Raw genomic sequence first — 6,312 nt, 5'->3', positions numbered from 1 at the left:
TTCATGTGCTTCTCCTTCCCTGCCATCCTGTCAGCTTTGGGGTTGTTGTTGTTATGTGCCATCAAGTTGGACTCAACTCTAGTGACCCATCCTTGGGTTTCTGAGGTGGTGTCACTATGGAAGTAGATTGCCCAACCTTCCTTCTGAGGAATGGCTGGTGGGTTTGAACCATCAGCCTTCTGGGTTAGCAGTCAAATGCCTTAGGCACTACGCTACCAGAGCTCCCTGTCAGCTTTGGGAGGGAAGGCCATATGTTGTGTTCCATGGCTGTAGCCCTAGTGCCCTGCACTGAGCCCACACACATGAGAGGCTCATGCACTCTACTGACCAAATGTGCATGATATGGGAGTTTGCTGCTTCAACACTTATTTCTATCTATCCTTTGGGGCAGAAATCCTTTTAAAGTATGGTGCACGTTGCAAGAGGAGGCAGTCATACCCTCACCCACAAGTCCAGGGATCACCCAGAGCACAAGAGGGTTATTCTTGGGCCTTGTTATGTATATGCTTTCTATTGATTCTCTGCTTCCTCTCTGTCAGGACATTCGTCACAGTGTTCTGCCTCCTTGCTTTTTCAAGCCCTCCATGGACAAGAAACCCAGAAGCCACCATCAAGGCAGTGAACAACAACTCCACATAATGGGAAAAAATATTTGCAAATCACACATCCAATAAGGATCTCGTTTCAAGAATGTATAAAGAACTCTTACAAATGAATAATAAAAAGACAAACAATCCATATAAAAATGGGCCAAGAACTTGAGTAGACATTTCTCCAAAGAAGATACACAAATGGCCAATAAGCATATTATTAGTCACTAGGGAAATGCAAATCAAAACCACAATGAGATACCATTTCACACCCACTCAAAAACTCATTATCCTCCAGTGGGATCCAACTCATAGCAATCCCTCCTTGAGTTTCCAAGGCAGTATTACTATGGAAGTAGACTGTCCAATCTTCCTTCCGAGGAGTGGCTCATGGGTTTGAACCACCAGCCTTCTGGTTAGCAGTCAAACGCTTTAGGCACTACGCCACCAGAGCTCCCTCATACCCATTAGGATGGTTATAATAATAATAATAATAATAAACAGAAAGATAATAACATGAGTTGGTGAGGATGTAGAAAAATCAGTACCCTGATACACTGCTGGAGGGATTACAAAATGGTGCAGTAACTTTGGAAAACAGTCTGGCATTTCCTCCAAAGGCTAAACAGCATTGTCATACAACACAAATTTGACTCCCAGGTATACCCAAGAGAAATGAAAATATATATCCATATAAAAAAAACTTATACACCAGTGTTCATAGTAGCATTATTATTATTGCCAAAAAGTACAAACAATTCAACTGTCCATCTAGCAATGAATGATATATCCATACAATGGAGTATCATTCAGCAATAAAAAAAGAGTGAAATGCTGATTCATGCTACAACGTGGATAAACCTCGTAAACATGCTATGTGAAAGAAAAACCCAAATCAAACCCACTGCCATGGAGTCATTTCTGACTCATAGCGACCCAAGGGTGTCCAAGGCTGTAAATCTTTATAGAAGTCAATTGCCTGATCTTCCTTCCATAGAGCAGCTCATGGATTTGAACCACTGACCTTCTGGTTAGCAGTCAAATGCCTGAATCACTGCATCATCTGAAAGAACCTAGTCATAAAAGGATACAATATTGTATGATCCCATTTCATAAGAAATATCCAGAATAGGTAAGTCCACAGGGCTAGAAATAGATTGGGGCTGCCTAGGACTAAGGGTCTAGGGAAGAAGGGGGAGCGACTGCTAATGGGTAAAGGGTTTCTTTTTGTGGTGATAGGAATGTTTTTATATTGATTATGGTGATGGTTGTATAACTTTTTGAATACAAGGAATTGTATATTTTAAAGGGGTAAATTGTATAGTTTAAGAATTGTATCTCAATAAAACTGTTCCAAATGCACTGTCATTGAGTCAATTCCAACTTATAATGGCCCTTTAGGGCACAGTAGAACTGCTCTATAGGGTTTCCAAGGCTGTAAATCTTTACGCAAGCAGACCACTTCACCTTTCTCTCAAGGAGCAGCTGGTGGGTTTGAACCATCAACTTTTTGGTTTGCAGCCAAATGCGTTAAGCACTATGCCACCAGAGCTCCTAAAATAAAAGGAGACAAAAGAAATCCAGATATCACAGCCTGCTAGTGGTGTGTATATACTAAGAGTAAACATAATCTTTCCCCTGGATTTTGTGACATCAATGTTGCTGGCCCTGAACCTTCTAAAGTTATTTTCTAGTTATTTTCCATAAAGTTGAGGTTTCTAAGCCTATGGTCTCTAGACAGCTGAGTCTTCTGTAATCAATATTACAGTTGTAGAAGATTATGGTACAAGTTGCTGTCTATTCCAACTCATGGTGACCCTATGTGCTTCATAGGTTTTTCAATGACTGAGTTTTTGAAAGTAGATCACCAGGCCTTTCTTCAAAGGCACCTCTGGGTAGACTCAAACTGCCAGTCTTTGAGTTACCAGCTGTGCATGTTAACCATTTGCTCCACCCAGGGACTCCAGAAGGTTTGGCACTATGACTAAATGATCCTCTTGACCTCAGTAAGCCCTACAGCTTTTGCTCACAAAGCTATTTTTCTGTACTACACCCCATGCATAGTGCCTAAGGCACTTGACTGCTCACCAGAAGGCTGGCGGTTCAAACCCACCAGCCACTCCTCGGAAGGAAGGTTGGGCAATCCTACTTCCGTAGTGATACTGCCTCGGAAACCCAAGGAGGGGTCGCTATGAGTCAGGGCCGACTTGACGGCAAACAACAACAACAACCACAACACCCCATGCAAGTGGGCAGCCATTCCAGGGCCCTGTGGGGTACATACAGGGAGGAGGGCTGTAGTCTGAGCTCACCCTGACATCTCTTGGGAATTTACATAAGGATATACGCTGGAACTAGCACCCAGCTGCAAATATGCTAGATGGGGCATTAGGTCCATGAGCCCCTCCTCTCTTCCACTTTACTCTTCCCACATTAGGTAGAGGATCAGCACCATGACTTGCCAAATCACACCTCCGAAGCAGTAACCACTCACTTGGAGCTGGACTGGCCAGGCCAAGTGGCTCCTCGCAATGCAACCATCAGAATGTGGGCATTGGAAAACGTCTGGAAGCTGTGAGTTTATCCATACACCTCAACATAGACCAAGGGCGCAGTCTTAGAGGCAGCTGAGTTCATGGACCAGCCCCACCACTCATTAGTTGGGTGACTCCAACAAGCCACTTTATCTCTGAGTCCCAGCTTCTGCATCTGTGATATGGGAGTGATGTATTGCTAACCGAGAGGCTGGAAGTTTGAGTCCACTGAGAAGTGCCTCAGAAGAAAGGCCTGGTGATCTCCTGAAAACTTAGCCCTTGAAAACCCCACAGAGTAGACAGTCAGATACACATGGGGTCTCTACAGGTTGGGACTACCAGGAGTCAGGGTCCACCTGACAGCAACCAGTTTTTTGGATTATGAAGTAATAAGGCTATAGTAAGGATTATATGAGATAAGAAAAGTGCCACTGCTCTGAGCCTGTTGAACTCACTTTTTTTCTTCTCATTTTCTTTCTCTCTGTAGAATTTTTCAAAATCTTCTGTCTGTACAAAGCAGAAATAGATGCACCTAAATCAATACATGGCATTCTCTGCTGAATGGAAAAATTTTCTCTAACGTTTTCTAAAAATGTGCTCTGAGGTAATGACCTGGAAGTACACCCACATTTCTCACCAAGACAATGGGGGAGGGGGTAGGCTGTTGTCTGGAACCCAGAGAGTGGGGGATGTGGAGGAGGTGATGAGATAGGGTGTAAAAGCTGGTGGTTAGGGGAAAGGGCTAAGGTGGAGTGGGACTGGGGCAGTGGGGTCTCTCCTTCTCCTCTAGGCTCCAGCTGCTGGTTCCAATACTTGGCTCCCTATCAAAAACGGTCTTTGTGCTGGCACCCTGGAGCAGTGCACAAGGCTGGAGGCCGGGGTCCAGTGGAGCCCCAGGAGTGCACATGCCTGGCCATTGCTGTCACTGCTACAACTATCGGGGCTGGTATGGGAGCAGGCAGCAGAGAGCTCTTGGGCACTGCCTGTGGTGGCCAATGGCCCAGCTTCCTTATCTAAGAAGTTGATGGCAAATCTGGCAGTCTGGAGTTTGAAAACAAACCATAGCTTAAAGGGACCCACTCTCTGCACTACCACTACCTGACCCTGTCAAAGCCAGGCCTGAGCCTCCCCAGTTCCTGGCAATAGGCCTTGGGACGACCAGCCCTTCATCTGGTATGACAGTCGCTTGAGCAAGGTCGAGTCTCAGGCCCCATGGATTATGCCCGTGGATGCCCAGTACTGGAGAGAATGACCTAGAAGCACAGGACCTGGGAGAAGGTGCAGCATGTGGTGATGTGGACTTTGATGGGCTACCACAACCAGATTATACAATCTATATGCTGAGCAAATAATCCGAGAAGCTGGACTATATGAAGAAAAACTTGGTATCAGGATTGGAGGAAGAATCATTAACAACCTGAGATATGCAGACGATACAACTTTGCTTGCTGAAAGTGAGGATGACTTAAGCCACCTACTGATGAAGGTTGAAGAATACAGTCTGCAGTATGGATTACGTCTCAATATAAAGAAAACAAAAATCCTCACAACTGGACCAATGAGCAGCATCACAATAAATGGAGAGAAGATTGAGGTTGTCAAGGAATTCACGTTGCTTGGTTCTACAATCGATGCCAATGGAAGCAGCAGTCAGGACATTAGACGACGTATAGCATTGGGAAAGTCAACTGCGAAGGAACTGTTTCAAGTGCTGAGGAGCAAGGATATCTCCTTGCGGACTAAGGTGCGCCTGACACAAGCCATGATATTTCCAATCACCTCATATGCATGTGACAGCTGGACAATGAATAAGGAAGACCGAAGAAGAGTTGATGCTTTTGAGTTGTGGTGCTGGTGAAGAATGCTGAAAGTACCGTGGACTACTAAAAGAACTAACAGATCTGTCCTGGAGGAAGTGCAGCCAGAATGCTCCTTGGAAGCAAGAATGGCCAGACTTCGTCTCACCTACTTTGGTCATGTTGTAAGAAGGGACCATTCCCTGGAGAAGGATGTCATGCTTGGTAGGGTGGAGGGTCGACAAAAGAGGGGGAGGCCTTCAACGAGATGGATTGATACGGTGGCTGTGATGATGGGCTCAAGCATAGCAGGCATTGTGGGGCTGGCACGGGATCGGGCAGTGTTTCGTTCTGCTGTGCCTGGGGTTGCTATGAGTCGGAAACGACTCGACGGCACTTAACAACAACAACAACAACAACAACAACCACAACCAGGGCAGCAGCATGCACAGAGCTCAGCCTATGTTCAGCTGCAAGATCCAGGAGGATGGCCACTCTAGTAGTTTCTGGCAGTTTGGCTTCAATGGGCAGGACCACCTGTCATTGGACCTGGAGATGCTGAGCTGGGTGTCAGCCCAGCCTGTGACACTGCAGACAGAGCAACACTATGCCAAATATGACAAGGCTTACCTGCAAGGCCTCTGCCTCACCTTACTGCACAAGTACCTGGGGCTGGGAGGCCAGGGTCTGACCCAAGCAGACTCCCACTGCTGAAGACATATTGCCACCATGATTATCTTCACTATCCTGGTCACCATCACCATAGTGTCTGGATTTGTAATCTGCACTAAGTGGTGTCCTCCTGGTGAAGAGGACCTTCGTCAATCCCAAAGCCCCATGAGAGCAGGGGCTACTCAGCATCTCTGAAGACCAACATTCACTGTTTTAAGACCAAGGAGATATTTGGGGGTGTGTTTAGAGGGGCCTGGAGGCCACCAAGTTCTCCTCACCCCACCAGCCTCATTATAAGTAGTCTAGGCCACTGAGTTAAGCACTGTCATCTTCCTGCAGTCCTTTTAAAACTCTAGTTGTTTCCTGTTTGGAGAGCACGGAGGAGGGCAATAGTAATCATTCCTCATATGCATTTGGCCCTTGACAATTTGTAAAATGATTTCATGTAAGTGCAAATTGCACCTGAGTCTAGCAGACACCCTGTGAGTTTGGCAACGTTATTCTCATCCTCACTTCCCTAACATACAAACCAAGGCTCATAGCAGTTAAGAAAGAATCCAAACCACAGTCAGGAGTTGTGGAAACATGCTACATCCATATTCTAGCATCTGGAAGAATCCCCTCTTTTTATAAATATGTTCTTATATGTATGTTTGATCCCTTTTTGTAAAGAAAAATAAGAGTCTTGAGGGGTGTCGGTGGGGGGAGATGAGTCTGAGT

General features: G+C 45.7%; 1 pseudogene; it reads left to right on the top strand.

Moving 5' to 3' along the window:
- Positions 1 to 4,029: 4,029 nt before the first annotated feature.
- On the top strand, positions 4,030 to 5,634 carry LOC122149710 (annotated as a pseudogene).
- Positions 5,635 to 6,312: the final 678 nt, after the last annotated feature.

Source organism: Orycteropus afer, unplaced genomic scaffold, assembly GCF_000298275.1.
Source record: "Orycteropus afer afer isolate SDZICR_OR568_19922 unplaced genomic scaffold, OryAfe1.0 scaffold00004, whole genome shotgun sequence".
Classification (NCBI taxonomy): domain Eukaryota; kingdom Metazoa; phylum Chordata; class Mammalia; order Tubulidentata; family Orycteropodidae; genus Orycteropus; species Orycteropus afer.
Note: the sequence above shows the minus strand (reverse complement) of the source record. Positions and strands in the feature narration are given on the sequence as shown.